This window comes from Nicotiana tabacum, chromosome 22 (assembly GCF_000715075.1).
Source record: "Nicotiana tabacum cultivar K326 chromosome 22, ASM71507v2, whole genome shotgun sequence".
Classification (NCBI taxonomy): domain Eukaryota; kingdom Viridiplantae; phylum Streptophyta; class Magnoliopsida; order Solanales; family Solanaceae; genus Nicotiana; species Nicotiana tabacum.
The window spans coordinates 58,821,890-58,844,506 of NC_134101.1; positions in this window are offsets into that span (position 1 = coordinate 58,821,890).

The following is a 22,617-nucleotide window of genomic DNA, read 5'->3' on the forward strand; positions in this document are numbered from 1 at the left end:
TGCGTGCACAACCCGTCCCATACTTATGGTCCAGGAGGCTTTAGACCTACTATTTGGATGGTTCTAGAATCCACCCAAGTTGCTCAAAATGATAAAACTAACGCACATTCAAAACATATGGAAGTAAACATAAATGCAAGAAAAGGCTCAAGTTAACCTCCACACATAAACAACAAATTGCACGCAGGCAGATTCAACAATAGACAGGTTTTTAGAATTAAGACACATTAAAGTCGTTAAATCCCATAGGTATAGTTTCTACATGATCCTGATTTCTAGTATTATACAAACAATATTGTTGTTTCCAACTAATGAATTTGCTGATTACATGCTTTTAAAATGATCATATAGGCATGATCTCTGAACTGTTCACATAATGAGACAGTAAAAACTGTTTGAAAGCTCAGAATTAGCGACGTTGATTCATATACATGCTTTCTAGACGAGTGATAATATCCTATAGGCAAGATTTATAACGAATTGAACCTGGTTTTTATAGCACTTTATCCCTATAGACATGTCATCTAGGCAGGGCAGCATAATGAGAACAACAGGAGTAGTTTATTAATAGAGTAAAATCCTATGGTCATGATATTTAGATGAGAAAAGTGTTGAAGATATGTATTATCAGATCCTATAGGCATGTTGTCTAATCAAGGCGTTCGATTCCTATAGGCATTATGTCTAAGAGTGCACAGTGGTAGACGCGAAATCAAGTATAGCGATTACTAACATGCTTGAGATAGTATGCGAGTATTAGACAAGTTAGGTGCAGTGTGTGCGATTCCTATAGACATGGTTCCAATTAGTGTGCACAAATAGGGCATGTTAGACGTAATGGCAAATAGAACACATAGATCCTATAGGCATATTTTCTACCTATTCATACAAATATTAGAGTACCCAGCCCCTTTTACTAATCTTCCCATCGTTTGTTACAAATTATTACATGCCTTACTGAATAATTACAAGCACAAATATGAATACACAATAACCAGCCAGTAACAATTGGGCCTTCAAGATAGGTTTAGAATTCCATGCGGACTACAGGCCCATACTTTAAGTGCAAACATTGTTTTTCAGACTTCCAATACCAAGGCAGGCCTAGCATACCAGGCCCAGACGAATAATTTCTTACCCAAAGTATGCTATGCTTGTCTATACAAATGACACTACACACATAGTTAATTGAACATCTCTGAAAATTAAAACACTCTGTCCTTAAGTTGTGACCAGCAAACACCTCTAACCAAGACTTATAGATAGGGTCATATAAACACATATGCGACAAGTTTTGTGGTTGTAACTGCAGAAACAGAGTTTAAGAGCAACACGACTATTTCAAATAAAGTTCCAGAACAAAGCTTGGTCAAAACCATCCTAAGGAGACTTAAGCAGGGGACTGAACATGGAATTTTAACAGTGACATGGGCGATATTAATGAAATGTAGACTTAACATGGAAACTTCAACACAAGAACCTAATGAGAGTAGCTAATTTGCAGAGCTTAACATATGGGACAGGCAAACAAACTCAGTTTATTAATAAGTGAGCATTCAGATGAGAGGAGGCTGATTTTCAGACAGGTCAAGTAAGCAAGCATCGTATAAAGAAAACTAAACAAGACAGGGATTGAAATTCATCCTATGAGTCTCAAAGAATAGGTGAGCACAAAGCATCAATGCAAACAATGAGTCTGCTTTGGCATTGCAATAGCATTACCACATAGAGTTCATATGATCACAAGTTGGTTTCTGGGAATAGCAGGTACACATAGAAGATTTGGCATAGGTTCTAGGCATGTATTAATTTCCCAGAGGAGTCCCAATCAAAACAACAATAATCTTGAATAGTCAATTAATCTTAAACATTGAGACAAACATTCAAACAACCTGGTTATCTACAATAGGCAAGCATTGAGGCAAATAAAGTCAAGGAAAAGCATGTTAGGCTAAGTATTCATGTAATGTCATCCCATAGTTGTAGCATGACAGCAGGAGATGGGTAAGGGATTCGACAAGAAGAAAAACACTTCTAGACAGTCATAGCTTCCCAGAAATCCAAACAACATTTGATGAACATTAATCAGGTTTAGTTTCAAGCCCAATAACATTATGTATCACTTAGTAAAAGTCAAATTTAGAGAAGGTTTGAGATAGCATGATATAAAACACCTAGAGAAATGCACACAATTAGAAAGTAATAAAATTACGAAGGTATAGGTTACTAACCAGTTGCAAACAAACTAAACAAAGGATGAAGAAATCAAAAAACTCAATAATAGCAGTGACTATTGAACACCAGTAAAACTCCAACTCCCCAGTGCTTCAGAGTTCACAGGAGCCTCGAAATGGACCCTCGAGCAGTGCTTGCACTGGAGGAAGGTGAACAGAATTCGTTGGCCTTGGCTTTCAGCCGGCCAAGAGCTCAATTTCAGAATATTATAGAATAAATGAGAGTGAGAGAATAGCTCTTTAGGTGATTCTGCTCCCTCTAGAGGGAAAATTGGGGAAGGGTTATATAGTGGTAAAAATCGAACAAGCAAACATGGAAAATAATTAATCAAATACAAATAAGGAAAGAAAATCAATCAAGTTTAAGCAGGAATAAAGGAAAGTCACATGCATAACCTATTCCGAATCAAAATAGGTAAAAAAGATCGGACAAACAATAATTTAACAAATGGTCAAAATTAGCCGAGAATCTCGGTGAATCGGACCCATACGACCCTGTTGAGAGCGTATACACACGGATTTTCGTCTGAATCTTGTAGGTTGAGGACGATTGCAATTGATTCGGAGAGGTAATACTTTCCAAAATTGGACAAGTACTAAGTAACACCACGAGTGTATGAATGATAACAAGATAGTGCAAATAAGGTAAGCAAATGGTGAAAGAATTTCATGATTTATCCGGGTTTTGAAAGGATTTGGCAGGAGGCGGCTAGGGCTCAGATATGAGAGAATGCAAAGGTGGCCACGGATAATGGGCTTTAGGGTTTGATTGTGGAGATATAAGGAAAGATGGAGATTTATTATGGGTCATTGATCATTGAAGATCAATGGCCAGGATTGGCTAAGAAAGGGGGCGGGTCAAATGCAACGGGTATCGATCGGGTTGGTCACAGGGGTCATTTGGATTGGGCCAGGGTAGATTGGGCTAAAGTTTGGGGTGTTTGGGCCATTAATTTGGCCCGAATATTGGCTCAAAATTGGGCTGCAATTTAAATACACAAAATTCATTAAAAATAAATTATAAAAAGATTAATAAATAATAAAAATATTATTCGAGTAGTAAAATAACAACTTATTATAAAAATATAAGAAAAGCTATTTTGATATAAATAATATAATAAATACAATTATGTGTAGAATATAGGCTATTATTGCCAAATTATATAAAATAGCTTTAAAAACAAATATAATTATATAAAAACAACATAAAATATTACGAGACATCTATGTGGATGCAAATACTAAATTCGAATGATTAAGTCACCACAAAATAATTTAAAGGGTAATCAATACATATTCAAGTAATTTAAATGCAAGAAAATTAAATTTAAAGTTTCAAATATTATGGAAAATTATAGGAAATATTGGTGATGATGCATGAATGATATTTTAAAAGTATATTAAAATATGAGGGCAAAATTGGATATCAACAATGTTCCACTGGCTCTGGTGTTGAAAGCAAGGGCGGCGACGACAAGTATGCCTTTAGTTCCCTCAGAGCATGGACGCACTCTGAAGTCCATTGGAGGTCGTTATCTTTCTTGAGTACGCCAAAGAATTTATGGTATCTATCTGACAATCGCGAGATGAACCTTGATAGGGCGGCGATGCAGCCAGTTAATCTTTGGACCTGTTTTGTGGTGGTCAAGAGTTCGGGTATCCCTTCAATGGCTTTAATTTGGTTAGGATTGACCTCAATCTCTCGTTGTGATACGAGGAACCGTAGAAATGTTCCTGAGGCTACACCGAACGCACACTTCTCCGGGTTCAGTTTCATTTCGTACCGTCTGAGTATGTTGAAAGTTTCTTTCAAATGATCGATGTGATCTTCTCCTCTTTTCGACTTGACCAGCATGTCGTCTATATATACTTCCATTGTCTTGCCGATCTGATCCTTGATTATTCTCGTCAACAACCTTTGATAGGTCACCCCCGCGTTCTTTGGTACAAAGGGCATGACCCTGTAGTAGTATGTTCCTTAGTGGGTGATGAACGTGATTTTTTCCTAATCTTCCTCTTTCATGAGGATCTAATTATATCCTTAGTAAGCGTCCAAAAAACTTAGTAGCTCATGTCCGGCCGTTACATCAATGAGTTGGTCGATGTGAGGCAGCGGGAACGAATCATTTGGGTATGCTTTATTCCATTCTGTGAAGTCTACATACATCTTCCATTTCCCATTCTTCTTTTTAACCATTACCACGTTGGCGACCCATTTGGGGTACTTTGATTCCCTGATGGAACCATTTTATAACAGCTTTCCACTTCCTCGCGCATTGCGTCATTGATTGCGGAGTTGAATTTATGCATGACCTACCTCACCGGGGGTGGTAGGGGTTGACGTTTAATTTGTGCATGGCGATCCCCTTGGGGATGACCGACATATCTGCATAGCTGAAAGCAAACAAATTCGCGTTAGCTTTTAAGAATTGACTGAATTTACCTGGGTCCTGGAGCTTGCAACCGATATAGACCTTTTTACTGTGGTTGTTTGAGTCTAATTGAACATGGTCGAGGTCTTCTATGGTTGATCCTGCGGCCTCGACTATATCGGTATCTTTGATGCTTTCTCGGACCTCGTCATGCCCCGACCTCGACCCTACTAATTGCTATGCCTCGTTTTATTTGTCCTTCCTTTGTTGGGTGGCCATGCTATCTAAATATGATGACCTAAAAGGTCATCTTTAAATTTAACAATTAATTATATATTCTAAGATCTCGAAAAGCACTATTTATCATTTTTCGACTTGCGTGCGCAGTCCGTATAATTTTTCGTAAAGTGTTTATATGAAAAATGGATTAAAATGTGAAATAGAGCCTTAAAACTCAACTGAGTTGACTTTGGTCAATATTTTAAGTAAACGGACTCGAATCAGTATTTTGACAGTTCCAGTAGATCTGTATCCTGATTTGGGACTTGGGTGCATGCCCGAAATTTAAATTAGAGGTCCCTAGCTCAAGTTATGAACATTTAACGGGAACTAGAAATCTAAAGGCTAAAGGTTTCTAAAGTTTGACCACGGGGTTAACATTATGGATATCGGGGTCGGATTCAAGTTTTGAAATTTTTTATAGATCCGTTATGTCATTTATGACTTGTATGCAAAATTTGAGATCAATCGGACTTGATTTGAAAGGTTTCGGCGTCGTTGTAGAAATTGAAAGTTTCAAAGTCCATTAGGCTTGAATCTATGTGGGATTCCTGTTTTTAGTATTGTTGGATGTGATTTGAGGTTTCGACTAAGTCCGTATGATATTTTAGGACTTGTGGTATATTTGGTTGAGGTCCCAAGGGCCTCGGGTGGATTTCAGATGGTTAACAGAATTTAATTTGGGCATTTCTAGAATGTTTCAACGTCGTTTCTTCAAGAATAAATGTTATCCTATTAAGCAAATGAGTTCCAAATTCAGTTTTGAGAGAAGCATTAGATTCGTATTGAAAATTTGGAGCCATAGCAAAAAGAATCGACGAATTCAGACATCGTATGAGAGAGTTATGCCCATATCTGTGTCGGGTAAGATTTTACGTAGCCGCTAGCGCACAGGGTAGCGTGGGGCGCTAGCCCTGGCACTGGGAATTATTGGTTTTTTGGAAAGTGTGCCACAAGCAGCGTCCCACGCTGCCTGTGGCGCTCGAAAACGTCAGAAACCCCATAAAACGGGGAGTTTAGCCATTTTACTCATTTTTGAGTTTGGGGAGCTCGGTTTAGGCAATTTTGGGCAATTTTCACAGGAAAACATTGGAATAAGTGTTTCTTATCCTATATTGATTATATTTCATGAGTCGATACATATTTACATCATGAATCCGTGAATTTATGGAAGAAAAATCAGATTTTTACAAAATCTTTCAAAAATGTAAAACAAAGATTTGAAGGTCAATCTGATGTCGGAATTCCATAATGTTTTTATGGTTGAACTCGTATCGGAACGGGTGTTCAGATTTTGTGAGTTTTTCCAAGATTCGAGATGTAGGTCCTACAGTCAAATTTTATCATGAATTTTGGATTTGTATCCGAAAAATTAGTAAACTCATATGGAACTAATTCCTACGATTTGTGTTGAGTATATTGAATTGTTTGTGACTAGATTTGAAGATTTTGGACACGAATTCACTAGGCAAAGGTTTATTGGAATATTGAAATTGGTTGCAAAACGAGGTAAGTGTCGTGGTTAATCTTGACTCGAGGGAATAGAACCCTTGAATTATTTGCTATGTGAATTTTATGTGTAACGATGTATAGGGAAGGTGACGAGTGCCTATACTTTGTCAAATTAATTGTTTGCATAATTATTAAATATCATAAATTATTTTAATACACGAATTAATTATTATAATAATGGTTTCTCTCATATTCTGTGTTATATATTAATTCTTGAATTCCTGCAATAATTGTTATATACTCATTTGAATTATCTGTACTAATTGCTACTTGACATTTATCATATTAAATATTAAACTACCTATTTTCTGTCCGATTTCCACAATTAATTGCTACTTGTCATTGTTTGTTTCATAAATGAATTCTAATTATTGTATGCCTTGATGCTTAATAGTTTCTCATTGAACGTGGTATTTATTGGAGTATTTTATTACATTTAAGAGTTGAAATGAATATATTGGAGGAACGGGTTGCACGCCGCAATGAAAATTGATGGAAATAATAATTGGTTATGACTGCTGAGTTGGCTTCAACTATTAAAATGAGTTACCTGATTTATTTCTATTATTGTTGTTATTACTATTATTGCGTACAGGTTAATGTAAGTGACCTGCCTTAGCCTCGTCACTAATTCGTCGAGGTTAGGCTCGACACTTACCAGTACATGGGGCCGGTTGTACTGATACTACACTCTGCACTTCTTGTGCAGTTTTTGGAGTTGGTCTATGCGGCGTACTGTAGATCTGCCCAGATACAGCTACTAGAGGAGACTTGAGGTATAACTGCAAAGCGTTCGCAGTTCTAATGTCGTGCACTTGTGACTCCAATTCTGGGATGGTATTTAGATATCGCGATTATTATGGATTATTCACTATATTTCAGACTTTATTTCCGTATTTGTCTTCTTGTTATTTAATTAATTTAATTTTTTGTTAAAATGGCTAATTATATTCTAACGTTGGCTTTCCTAGCAAGTGAAATGTTAGGCGTCATCACGGTCCCGAAGGTGGAAATTTCGGGTCGTGACAGTTGGTATCAGAGCACTAGGTTACATAGGTCTCACAAGTCATGAACAAGCTTAGTAGAGTCTGAAGGATCGGTACGGAGACGTATGTACTTATCTTCCAGAGGCTACAGAGTTTAGGAATAATTCTACTTCTTTCATTCCTTATCGTGCGACATTGATTTAGCTTGAAACATATATCTCATTTTCCTTTGTATCCAGTCATGTATGACATTCCGCACTCGGTATCAGTTGTGCAACGACGGTTCATGATGTTGCAGATGGACTACGAGGGAGCCATAGATGCTCAACATTACCTCAACATGTGATTCCAACTGAAGATGTGGGCGTATTGAGAGATCACCCAATGAATCATGTGAGGGGTGCAACAGACCTTGGCATCTGGTTGATTTATACAAGCTGGGAAGGTTAATATTGTGGATCATCCAATGTGGTGAACTATGGCATCGCGCTGAGTGGGGGAGTCCACTATCAATAGATGGATTGTGGGGTCATGTGTTATATCAGTTTTGGCCTGAAATGTATATATGTGGTACTGAAAGGTTCTCCAAAATTTACACATGTTTAAGACTTGAGATTTTGTAGAGGATAAGGTTGGGACTTGCGGTATGTCCTCCTACTTAATGATCCTATACTTCAGTACCAAAGGAGTTAGAGAAATAACTTTAAATTTTCAGAAAGTCTACTCAGCGTGGACGTCACGGTTGCGGATTTTGGGGTGCTTCGGAGGAGGTACAATGGTTGACGAGATTCTGGACTATGTGGTTCGTGCCAAGATTTGTTTGTATGGAACTCTACTTTTGTGATCGTTGTGTATAAATAGGGGTAAGGGTTACCCCAAAGAAAAGTCGAAGAGTATGTTAAGAAATGGGTCAGCTCAACAGTGTTGAGTCAGCATAGCAAAAGAAGAAATTATCCTTGGGAGAGATAATTCTCCACAGGTGTCTGTGGCAAGCCTATGAAGAGGGCAGACTAGCCAATACAACACCGCCCACTTGGCTCAGTTCTCAGAAATGCTTTTGAAAGAGTTTGTTCCCGGACTGTCCGTAATGCGTGGCGCATAGGTTTTGAATGGTTGCGCCAGGCCACTATGATGGTGTCATAATATGCCATCAAGTTCAATAAGTTAGCCCATCATATTCCTACTTTGCTTCCTACATCCAGAGAGCGAGTCCACAGACTCATTAAAGGACTCAATTATAATCATAAAATTTTGTACGACTCGGGAGCTGCAGGCTGATACTTCATTTCCGCTAGTGATAGAAATGGCCAAGATATTAGAACGTGTTGGGGATGAGGAAAAAGGAAACTAAGGAGACCAAAACATCTCGAGGTTCTAGGGTATATAGTGGATTCTACTATGCAACTATAAATCATTATGGTAGGGGCTCGGGTAGTCGGCCATCCCAGTCCGCACATCGGATTACTCAGGGTGCTCCAGTAAGTTCTTTTAAAGCACCACCGACATGAGTTTCCCACAATAGTTATTCCAATTGTATGGCACAGACTCAATATGAGCAGCCAAACCCGCAAAAGGGTTATTATAAATACAGTGATACTAGGCACATCATGAGAAACTTTTCCCAAACATGGGAGAGACATATTTCATCAAAGCACTCAGGCTACGTGCCTCATTGCAATTACTACACCATCCCCACGACCAGTTAGGGGTGGAGGACAGGCGGGTAGAAGGCGTCCTAGAGGTGGAGACCCAGCCATTGTTATATTTCTTTTATGGTATGGCGGAGGTCGCTACATCAGATGGTGTCGTTACAGGTACGACCTCGAATTAATATAAAGAAATAATTTCCTTAACTTGATTCGGTTTTGAGTATCAAAGCGAGTCCTCCTATTGTGCTCCACTTATGAGCGAGCTTCATAATTCTATAATCTACTTATGTGTTTACTCATGTTGGGAGATTCTATGGAGATAACTACGCCTATCATTCCATGTTGGTCACTAATAAGATATGTGAGGCTAAATGTGGCTTTCTGTTACTTATTTCGGTAAGTTTTAATGTAATTTACGGATAATTAATTATCGGTAAGTTTGTGATTTTGTGTAACCGTAATTATTTAAAAAGAGAGGATGGAAATTTTTGATTGGCACGATGTGCATATTAATTGTGATTCAGAATGGAGGACGAGATCCTCGCATTTTAATATAAATTGATATGTTTAAACCGGGCTACGAGCTGCGGTGGAAGTTATATAAGGACGAGATCCTTGTGATGAAAATTTTTGTGTTTAAGTTCTCCCTTGTGAAATTAATTTTATACTATAGCAATAATAGAGAGTCATGCCTGTTAGGCTTATTTGAAAATTCTTATATGAAATTCTCTATACATACTTGCCAAAGTCGTGTTGTAATTATTGAGTTTTACCCTATGAGGTAGGTGCCCGCCCAGGTGGCATTAAATGTGACTCGTTAATTCTGGTAAAGAATTATGAGGTCTTTATGCCTCGCGTCTCGTTACCAGTATTATGAACGTTTGAAACGAAATTTTTGTTAACATGAAGTTAATTGATGATTCTGTAATTGATTATGAACAACTATTAGGACTAGATTGACCTAGAAGGGTGCCACATTTAGATGGTCAAGCGAGTGTGAGTTGAGCTTTCAGAAGCTCAAGACCTCTTTGACTACAATGCCAATTCTGGTATTACCCACAGGTTCAGGATCTTATAAGGTGTATTGTGATGCATCTCGCGTTGGGCTTGGTACAGTATTGATGCAAGATGGCAGGGTGATTGCATATGCGTCACGGCGATTGAAAGTTCATGAGAAGAATTATCATGTTCATGACTTAGAATTGGAAGCCATTGTTCATGCGATGAAAATTTAGAGGCATTACCTCTACGGTGTCTCATGTGAGGTATTTACTGATCATCGTAGCTTTTAGTATCTGTTCAAAAAAAATGATCGTAATTTGAGGTAGAGAAAATGGTTGGAGTTGTTGAAAGACTATGATATCACTATTTTGTATCACCCCTAAAAGGCCAATGTGGTGGCCGATGCTTTGAGTAGAAAGGCTATGAGTATTGGCAGCCTTGCGTATATTCCGGTTGGTGAGAGGCTGTTAGCTGTAGATGTTTAGAATTTGGCTAATCAGTTTGTGGGGTTAGATGTTTCAGAATCCAGTCGGGTTCTAGCTTGCACAGTCGCTCGGTCTTCTTTATATGAGCATATCAGAGAGCGACAGTATGATGATCCTTATTTACTTGTCCTTAAGAACACGGTGTGGCACGGTGGTGCCAAGCAGGTTGATGTAGGAGATGATGGAGTTCTGCAGATGCAGGGTCATATTTGTGTTCCTAATGTGGATGGGCTTCGTGAATTAATTTTTGAAGAGGCCCAAAGTTCCCGGTATTCTATTCATCCGGGTGTTGCCAAAATGTATCAAGATTTGCGGCAACATTATTGGTGGATGGAGAATGAAAAAGGATATAGTTGCATATGTAGCTCGGTATCTGAATTGTCAGCAAGTTAAGTACGAGCATCACATACTTGGTGGTTTGCTTCAGAAGTTAGAAATTCCTGTGTGGAAGTGGGAGCGTATCACTATGGATTTTGTTGATTTGATTCCCACGAACTCAGAGAAAATTTGACGCAATATGGGTCATTGTGGGCAGGTTGATCAGTCAGCACATTTCATTCCAGTGGCAGTTACCTATTCTTCAGAGCGGTTAGTTGAAATCTACATTCGTGAGATTGTCCGCCTTCACGGTGTGCCTGTGTCTATTATTTCAGATCAAGGTATGTAGTTTACCTCACACTTCTAGAGGGATGTACAGCGTGATTTAATCACGCGGGTTGAGTTGAGTACAACATTTCATCCACAGACAGACGGACAGTCAGAGCGCACTATTCAGATATTGGAAGATATGCTACGCGCTTGTGTTATAGACTTTGGAGTTTCTTGGTATCAATTCTTGCCACTTGCGGAGTTTGCTTATAATAATAGCTACCAGTCGAGCATTCAGATGGCTCCATATGAGGCACTCTACGGAAGGCGATGCCGTTCGCCAGTTGGATGGTTTGAACCAGGAGAGGCTCAGTTGTTAGGTACCGATTTGGTACAGGATGCCTTGGATAAGGTCAAGGTTATTCAAGATTGACTTCGCACAGCTCAGTCTAGGCAAAAGAGTTATGCCGACCGTAAAGTTCGTGATATTGCATTCATGATTAGAGAAAGAATATTACTCCGGGTTTCACCTATGAAAGGTGTAATGAGTTTAAAAAAGAAGGGCAAGTTGAGCCCTAGGTATACTGGACCTTTTGAAATTCTTGAAAGGGTAGGTGAAGTAGCCAACATGCTTGCATTACCACCTAGTTTATTAGTAGTTCATCTGGTGTTAAATGTGTCTATGCTACGAAAATATCATGGTGATCCATCCCATGTGTTAGATTTCAGCTCAGTCCAATTGAACAAATATTTGACTTTTGAGGAGGAGCTGGTAGCTATTCTAGCCCGGCAGGTCCAACAGTTGAGGTCTAAGAGTTATCCTTCAGTTCGGGTGCAATGGAGAGGCCAATCAATTGAGACAACTACCTGGGAGTCCGAGTCGGACATGCAGAGTAAATATCCATACTTATTTACCATCTCAGGTGCTTTTTCTAACTTCGTTCGAGGACGAACGATTGTTTTAGAGGTGGAGAATGCGATGACCCAAAAGGTCATCTTTCAATTTATTAATTAATTCTGTGTTCTAAGACCTCGAAAAGCACTATTTATCATTCCTCGACTTGCGTTCACAGTCCGTATAACTTTTTGTAAAGTGTTTATATGAAAAATTGATTAAAATATGAAATAGAGCCTTAAAACTCAACTGAGTTGACTTTGGTCAATATTTTGAGCAAACGGACTCGGATCAGTGTTTTGACAATTTCAGTAGGTCTGTATCGTGATTTGGGACTTGGGCGTATGCCCGAAATTTAAATTGGAGGTCCCTAGATCAAGTTATGACCATTTAACGGGAACTAGAAATCTAAAGGCTAAAAGTTTCTAAAGTTTGACCACGGGGTTGACGTTATGGATATCGGGGTCGGATTGGTGTTCTGAAAATTTTCATAGATCCGTTATGTTATTTATGGCTTGTGTGCAAAATTTGAGATCAATCGGACTTGATTTGATAGGTTCCGATGTCGTTGTAGAAATTGAAAGTTTCAAAGTCCATTAGGCTTGAATTTATGTGGGATTCGAGACATGGGTCCCACTGTCGAATTTTATCATGAATTTTGGATTTTTATCCGGAAAATTAGTAAATTCATATGGAACTAATTTCTATGATTTGTGTTAGGTATATTGAATTATTTGTGACTAGATTTGAAGCTTTTGGACATGAATTCACGAGGCAAAGGTTTATTGGAATCTTGAAATTGGTTGCAAAACGAGGTAAGTGTCGTGGTTAACCTTGACTCGAGGGAATAGAACCCTTGAATTATTTGCTATGTGAATTTCATGTGTAATGATGTAAAGGCAAGGTGACGAGTGCCTATACTTTGTCAAATTAATTGTTTGCATAATTATTAAATATCATAAATTATTTTAATACACGAATTAATTGTTATAATAATGGTTTCTCTCATATTCTGTGTTATATATTAATTCTTGAATTCCTGAAATAATTGTTATGTACCTATTTGAATTATGTGCATTAATTGCTACTTGACATTTAGCATATTAATATTAAGCTGCCTATTTTATCTATAATTTCTACAATTAATTGCTACTTGTCATTGTTTGTTTCATAAATGAATTATAATTATTGTATACCTTGATGCTTAATAGTTTCTCATTGAACGTGGTATTTATTGGAGTAGTTTATTACATTTAAGAGTTGAAATAAATATATTGGAGGAACGAGTTGCACGCCGCAACAGAATTAATTGAAATAAATATATTGGAGGAACGGGTTGCACGCAGCAACAGAATTAATTGAAATGAATATGTTGGAGGAACGGGTTGCATGCCACAACAAAATTAATTGAAATGAATATATTGGAGAAACGGGTTGCACGCCGCGACAGAATTAATTGAAATGAATATATTGGAGGAACGGATTGCACACCGTAACAGAATTGACTGAAATGAATATATTGGAGGAGCAGGTTGCACGCCGCAATAGAATTGAATATAAATATATTGTGAGATCGGGTTGCACGCCGCAACGGAAATTGATGAAAATAATAATTGGTTCTGATTGCTGAGTTGACTTCAACTATTAAAATGAATTACCTGATTCATTTCTATTATTGTTGTTATTACTATTATTGTGTACAGGTTAATGTAAGTGACCTGCCTTAGTCTTGTCACTACTTCGTCGAGGTTAGGCTCGACACTTACCAGTATATGGGGTCGGTTGTACTGATACTACACTCTGCACCTCTTGTGCAGATTTCGAAGTTGGTCCCAGCGGCGTACTGTAGATCTGCCCGGATACAGCTACTAGTGGAGACTTGAGGTATAACTGCACAGCGTTCGCAGTTCTGAAGTCCCCTTCTATATTATCTCAGTTGTGTACTATATTTCAAACAGCTTGAATTTTATTCAGACCTTTATTTGTATTATTCTAGAAGCTCGTGCACTTATGACTCTAGTTCTGGGATGGTATTTAGATATCGCGACTATTATGCATTATTCACTATATTTCAGACTTTATTTCCGCATTTGCCTTCTTGTTATTTAATTAATTTAAAATTTTGTTAAAATGGCTAATTATATTCTAACGTTGGCTTGACTAACAAGTGAAATGTTAGGCGCCATCACGGTCCTGAAGGAGGGAATTTCTGGTGGTGACACTAAAGCAACGCGGTAGCATTCCCGGGATGTATGCTGCTCTCCTCGTATGCTGAATATCCCCCATGGAGTTGGGAATTTGATGACTTGGTATAAGCTGAATGAGACGGCCTTCATGGGGTGTATCTACGGTCTTCCCACTATGGCGTTGTACGCGGTGCCTTGGTCCATGATGTAAAATGTTGTTTCTAGAGTTACGCCGCCGGCCAAAACGTGAGAGTAATTTCCTCGGATGTCCATTCAACTGAATTGTTAAAACCAGTTAGCATGATGCAGCACGACACTGTCTTATCCCCGAGTTTCATTTGGGTAATTACTCGGGGATGAATAATGTACGCTCTACTTCTTTCATCAATCATAATACATTTACCATTAGTATCCAAAATTCGTACAGTAATAACGAGAGTGTCATGATGAGGAAAGACCAAACCGTCGGCATCCGACTTGTCGAAGATGATACTTTCTTCGAGTTCGTCGTACCGTTCGCGGGTGATGGATCGCTTGAGCTTGTGTGTCGTGGTGAACTTCACGTTGTTAATAGAGACGTAGTCTCCGATGATCATGTTAATGCTACAGGCTGGTGATGGTGGTTTGGGTGGCCCTTGATGTTCGCGCCCTCTGGCGAAATTGGTTCTTCCCTTATCGCTTAGAAGCTCTTTAAGATGTCCTTGTCGTAGCATATTCACGACCTTCTGCCTTAGGGAAATGTAGTCTTTCATTTTGTTCTCTCGTTCCTAGTGGAACTCACATAGGGCGTCAGACTTTCTGGTATTAGGGTCTGATCTCATCTTTGGCGGCCACTTCACTTTTGGTCCGAGCTTCTCCAGGGCGGAGACTATCTCTATATGTGACTGATCTCGCCTAAGTCACACCTCAAATTGGGATTGTGAAGCGGTCGATTGCAATAATAATACCCAACTAGGAGTCAGGATCGAATCCACAGGGAGCGTAGATGGGATTAGTGGTATGTATTTGGTCTAAACACGTGAATTGTCTAAGTTGCACTTTCACAAACTTTGTTTTGATTTTACGTCTAAAATTATACTAAGGATTGCAATTGAAAGATATGAACTAGAGAAGAATGTTTTTGTTGTTGTTTTTCAAATTTGTAAAGGGTCTAGGACTGTGACTTCCACCTAGGTGTTTGCCTAACGGGTTGAAGGCTTTAGAGCGAGTTTTGTTGGTCGGGGTGTATTATAGCAATCAACTCTCAAATACCCACTCAATACCTCTCGGTAAGAGAGTGATTTTGCCCAATTTGGCTTTATCAAGTCCAAATGGGTATTGAACTAAACAGTTGACAAATTGCTCAAGTCGGGTTTTACTATCTCTAGGTTCAACCCTTTAATTGGGACTATCAATATCTTGATTTCATCCCAAACTCTTGTTACACAAATATTCCTAGACTAAGTCTCTCTTTCTCAAGTAGAGACCAAGCCAAATAGGCTTGAACTAATGTTTGCAACCATTACTTCTACAATTATAGCAAGAACTAGGCAAAATAATACACACCCAACCATAAACAAGCCCTAAGTAAAACACCTATTAGGTTCCCACACTAGGGTTGGGTCACAACCCTAGCTACAAATTTAGCTACTCATAGTGGGTAATGAAGAAAATAAAGAAATAAGATGATAAAACTCATATTAAATGATTAATACATGAAAATCCAACGTAAAATCAACAATATAAACTAACGTTGCCTAAAAGAGTAAAGAAAAATGTCTACATTTTTTCTGGTATTCAAAAACTTGACCTAATTTCGTGAAAGTAGTCTATTTATACAAAGCTGGAAATTTCGGACAAAATTTCCCTTTCGGAGGTTCTGCGGCCGTACAATTCTGTGTGTGGTCCGTTCTTTCTAATTTCCTTGATTGCTTCGATTACCTTGGTTGTTTTGATTGTTCCAATTCCCTTGATTACCTTGAGATCGCCATTGTTGTTGATTCGGTCCTTGAGAGGTGTTTCTTTGCCCTTGGAAGTTGTTCACATATATTGTACTTTATCCTCTTGTTCATTGTAAGATTTATCTTGGTCAAACCAACTATCTTCTTGGATATATTATTCCGCATGATTTTGCACTTGTTGACCCTTTTGTCTTTTCTTGTTTACCATCATATTGACACCCTACATTGTATTTACTTGCTTAGGACCTTAAACTTGTTGAAGTTTAGCTTTGGCTAATTGATTCATTGTAGTGGTCAACTCAGCAATTGCTTGCCCATGATCATGCAATTCTTTATGTAGGTGAATCACATTTGGATCACCTTGAGGAACATTTTCTCTATTTTGCCATGCCGATGAAGTATCCGACATTTCATCTAAGATTTCAAAAGCTTCGGCATATGGTGTTGTCATGAAATTTCCACCGGAAAGTTGGTTGACCACGCATTGATTGGTAGTATTGATCCCCCTATAAAACGTTTATTGAATCATAGCCTCCATCATGTCATTGTTTGGATAATCTTTCACCATAGTTCGGCACCTCTCCCATATCTCATGCAAAGGCTCATTGGGTTCTTGTTTGAATGCTAGAATCTCGTCTTTAAGAGTAGCCATATGCTCGGGAGAAAAGATCTTGGAAATAAATTTCTCCACCAATTCATCCCATGTATGGATGGAATGGTTTGTCAACCTTTCTAACCAATCCAAGGCTTTCCCCCGTAGAGAGAAAGGAAATAGCCTCAACTTTAAAGCATTCTCGGAGACGTTTGTCTGTTTACTCCCCCAGCAAGTGTCCACAAATCCTTTGAAGTATTTGTACGCATTTTGATTCGGAGCCCCGGTGAAGAATCCCCGTTGCTCTAGCAATGTGAGCATAACATTTGTGATTTAAAAGTTGCCTGCCCTAATGCGGGGCGAGACTATGGAACTTACATACCCTTCATTCGGCAACACCCGGTGTGGAGCCGCTCTTAGTGTATTTAGGGGTGGAACGGGAACGTTTTCTTGAGGTGGTCGGCCTCATCTATTTGCTTGAGGTTCAAGAAAAACCTCTTCAACTTGGTCTTCTTCCACGTCCACATCCCCCAAAGGCATATTTCTGAGAGGAACATTATTGTTGAGATCCATTGTTTCACCTACAATTGTTTCACCAAAAAGATTAGTAACACGGAAGGAAAAAAAAGACAATTCACACACAAAGCTAAAATATATAGCTAAATCTATTTTTTTGCTCCTCGGCAACGGCGCCAAAAATTGATCTCTCCCAAGTCACACCTCAAATGGGGGTTGTGCAGCAGTCGATTGCAATAATAATACCCAACTAAGAGTCGGGATCGAATCCACAGGGAGCGTAGATGAGATTAGTGGTATGTATTTGGTCTAAGCACATGAATTGTCTAAGTTGCACTTCCACAAACTTTGTTTTGATTTTACTTCTAAAATTATACTAAGGATTGCAATTGAAAAAAATGAAACTAGAGAAGAATGTTTTTGTTGTTGTTTTTCAAATTTGTAAAGGGTCTAGGGCTGTGACTTCCACCTAGGTATTTGCCTAACGGGTTGTAGGCTTTAGAGAGAGTTTCATTGGTCGGGGTGTATTATAACAATCAACTCTCAAATACCCACTCAATACCAATCGGTAAGAGAGTGGTTTTGCCCAATTTGGTTTTCTTAAGTCCAAATGGGAATTGAACTAAACTGTTAACAAATTTCTCAAGTCGGGTTTTCCTATCTCTAGGTTCAACCCTTTAATTGGGACTATCAATCTCTTGATTTCATCCCAAACTCTTGTTAGCTAAATTTTCCTAGACTAAGTCTTTCTTTCTCAAGTAGAGACCAAGTCAGCTAGGCTTGAACCAATGTTTGCAACCATTAATTCTACAATTATAGCAAGAACTAGGCTAAATAATACACACTCAACCATAACACAAGCCCTAAGTCAAACACCCATTTGGTTCCCATACTAGGGTTGGGTCACAAACCTAGCTCGAAATTTAGCTACTCATAGTGGGTAATGAAGTAAATAAAGAAGAAAAGATGATAAAATTCATATTGAATGATTAATAAATGAAAATCCAATAAAAAATCCACAATATAAACTAAATTTGCCTAAAAAAGTAAAGAAAAATGGCTACAGACTTTCTGGTATTCAAAAACTTGACCGAATTTCATGAAAGTAGTCTATTTATACAAAGCTAGAATTTTCGGACAAAATTGCCCTTTCAGAGGTTCTGCGGCCACACAATTTTGTGTGCGGTCCGCACTTTTCTTCAGCTCTTGACAAGAGTGGATTATGCGGCCGCCCAATTCTGGGTAGCGGCCGTATCTCTTGAGTTCTGCGGTCCGCATAATTCTGGGTGCGGCCGCACATTTGATTTCTATTGCCGCACAATTATAGTGCGGTCCGCAGTTCTTGTTGGGTTTGAATTTAAAACTCTCTGAACTTTGACTTCTGAGGCCGCACAATTATTGTGCGGTCCGCACTTTACACTGAAGCTCTGTTGATTCTTCTTCATATTTTGTGGCCGCAGATAGAATTCTGCGGTCCGCACTTGATCCTGTGTGCTTGATTTTTGTCCTTGTTCAAAAGCACTCCTTCTTGAGTTGGATTTTATCATAGTGGCTCATTTACCAATACTCCTGAAAGTAAGTATATTTCAATAGTTTTCGGGAATACCTTCAAACATTTATGAACTAAAATGAAAGTTAAAAGACGCAAATAAGTAGTCAAAATCCCCACTTATCAACTCCCCCAAACTTAAGTTTTTGCTTGTCCTCAAGCAAATAAGGTAATTCCCACCTCCACAAAATAAATCTATTCTAGCTAATCTACGGTGAATCAAACACACATCAATTGGGACCAACAATTATCCACACACTCATGAATTATCAACAAGGCAATGTTTTGAAATTTTAAGCACAAATAGTTCTAATGTGACACTTGAGCATCAAGAGTTGAATTTGCTCATCAAGGAGGTTCTCTTTTTCATGTAGGTCACTGTGGATCCCAAATTCATCCTCCTCTACTCTCTGTTAGCTTATCTCACTTAAGAATATAGCACTCAATTCAAGGATTTGTGAAAAGATCACTCATCTCTCTCAAAAGAATGTCACAAGTACGGCTCTAAGTAACATATGCTTGCCCCTCATGTAAATCACCAGTAATGTAAGTTCACTCTGCTTGAAATCACGTAGGGCGTTTTCGGTATGTAATGAAGGCTTTTGGACTAAGGTAGGAAATGTTGGAATAGAATGAGTTCATCTTTCCTTAAGCACTCCATTTTCTCTTTTTGCCTCATGCTTTGCCGACTGTTTGAGGTATTTTCTTCTTCCTTAGGGGAACTAGAGAGACTTGACATCACTCTTTCGTGGTCATGATATTCATTTTTATCCTTCTTTTTTTTCTCCATGCTTTGCATTTTTCTTTTTCTTTTCTTCTCTTTGAATCCCTTCAACTCCTCAATTTATTCGCATTCTTTTTGCATTTTTCTTTTGTTCTTTTTTTCTTTTTTTTCTTTGCCTTTCCTTTTCTACATTTCTTTTTCTCTTTTTGTACCTTGATACCACTTTCAAACTTCTCGTCTCTCCCCCAAACTTATGGTTTAGCCAATTGCTTCTCATGAGTGCTAAGGAAAGCTCGAGTGCCAAGAGAGGATCGCTACAAAACGGGTAAAGGCTTGTAACATGGTTATCAAATGAGAAAGGCTTTAGGCTCAAAAGGGTTGACTAGGGATAACATCATTACTGGGCCATGAAAAATTTCAAAACGGGTCAAGGAGAGCCTACAATCACTTCTCAAGCCAAGCAAAACCTAAAATATTGCCTAGAGACATATTCAGGGCAAGTTCTAGACTATTCGCACAGGTACTTGCACTAGCAACAGAACATCTCACCTCTCACACAACTGGATTATTAAAGAGGATAGAGTCGAAATCCCACAACAACCATATTCGAGATTGAAAATCACTAATGGTTCAACTAAGCCACTCGATAATTGCTTAAGTCAACACACGAGTCAAAAGGTTACTAACTAGAGTTATATCTTTCCCAGAACTTGTTTTTAATCATAAGCATGTATGTAGTTAAGTGTGTTGGTACCAAGTGAAGCATGCTTGACTCTTCTAGTTCGACTCAATTAGGTCCTCTTATTCATTATTACTATTGTTCTTACCTAAACATAAAAAACGAACTCAATCCCTTAAGAAGGATGTCACGCCATCCATCGTTTGGAAGAGTCACCCGGTTCACACAAAAATCGCCTTTGGAAAGAACTGTGGCATTAAAAAAACCAAAGGCTTATTGATCACTAAAACATGAAAATAAGCTACTAAATCAAAAAAAGGCTATTAAAGTAAATAAGAAGCTAGACTATTAAGAAAACAGAATAAAGAAGCTATGAAATAAACTACTGAAAGCAAAAATGAATATACAAATCGAAAAAGGATAAAAGAATATATACATCAATAGAGAGAGAAGAATATATACATAATGAAAATAAAAATTAAAAGAGAGTATTATAGTTATTACAGGCCAATGTCAAATGTCATATCAAATCAAAATAGACCACCCCCTGAATAAGAATAAGCATTGTACTCAATGCTTAACAAACGTCAAAATAAGGAGGGGAAATAGTAGAGAGGACTCCCTATGTGGTCTTGGTATCCATAACAGCATCACCTCCCTCAGGCTCCTCCAACTGGATCTCATCATGCTCTAATCGAGGAGTGGCTGGGTTGATGAACATCTGTAGCACCGCCTCAGCGGTGTGGCTAGCGTGGTGTGGCTCCTCAAACTGGCCAGCTGGTGCCACTGATGCTGTTGGGTCTGTTAGTACTGATGGATTTGTCTCCATCAGTAAGTCAAATGGAAGATCCCCAGCGGTTGTTATCTTGGTCACTTCTCGTCTCAATTTGTCAACTGATTTTCTCGAAGCCTGAGATTTCCTCATCTTCTTCACCTGCTTGCCAAGCTCCTCAATTGCTCCCCCATGTGGCACCAAGGTGAACATGATGGTCTTTTGATTCTCCAATATTTTCTTCAATGTTTCCTCCACTGACGGAGGAATCTGGGGTGCGAAGGTAGAGGTCTGAGCTGCAACAGCACTGGATAGGTCAGACTACTTTGCAGTAGTTGTCTGCATCTAGTTGTTGAGACTCGCCAGTGTCTGGGAGACTCGCAGCACAAAGAGTGGATAAGTAGAGGAGGAAGGCACTGATACTGATGCTGATGGCCCTGAAGATGGAGGTGGTGGCATGGAAACTATCTCGGTGGAAGGACGGGCTGCTGTGGAAGGCATGAAAGTTGTAGAAGGCATAGCAGCAGAATCTGCAACAACCACCGATGGATCATCAGACTGGCCTACAATAGTAGTCGACTTACCCTTGTTTTTCGGGTTCCTTGGGTCCTTCAGAGAGTATCGGGAGAAGGGCTGCTTAGCCTTTACCTTCATATCAAAGCTCTTGGGCTCCACCCCCGTATCTGTGAGATACTTTATGATAGTGTTGGGATACGGATATGAGCTTTCACCCTGCCTGATAACCAGAGACATGTTGGCCGACATGATGGAACCCACATTAATTGGGTACCCGGCCATGATAGATGCAACTGAGACTTCCCGGGGGATTGGAAGGTTGTTTTCATTCCTGCTTGGGTCTATGCGACTACATACAAATGTTTGCCACCCTTTTGCTTCAAAGTTGAGGGTGTTCCGTAAAATAGGAACCCCTGTTGTGATCCATGGTGGTGGTGGTCCTGGAGCTGCTAGTATCTCAGCTAGCCAAGGGCAAGCTGCATCACCCAGTGCGAACTTCTCTAAATACTGCACTGGCTACATATCCTCGAGCCCCAGATAAGTGTTCAGGGTGGTCTGATCAAATTGTACTTTTAAGTTCCGCACCTTAGTCACCTTAGTCCCCTTTTTTATGTGCGCCACATTGGCGTAAAACTCCCGGACTAAGTGCTCCTTGGCATCCAATACACTTTTTGTGAACCATTTCCACCATTTTCTTTCCCGAAATTATCTTAACACATTCGGGTTGTATCTATCCAGATCATTCAACACAAACGGTCACTCAAGAGTGAGCAATCTCTGCGGCCACCACTCTCGGAACCTGTTGAATGCAGTCAGGCTCACAAACCTATCTTCCCAAACTTCCTTCTTCTTTGACCTCCCAAGGCCTGCAACTCTAGTATCACCCCCCCCCCTCCGACTGTCATCCGGAATATCATCATCATCATCATCAACTGTGACTGGTGCAGTGGGGGCATGAGTAGATGAGGGCTCCGTAGCCTGACTGTTCCCTTCCGATCCCTCAGAAGTACTCTCAGAAGAGGTAGGCTTATCTCTCAGGCGGAATCTATCCTAGGGCAGTTGTGGCTGTGATGGCACAGCAGGTTGCCTTTGCACTAAGTCGCCCTCTGATACTTCCCTAGACGGGGCATATGAACATGAT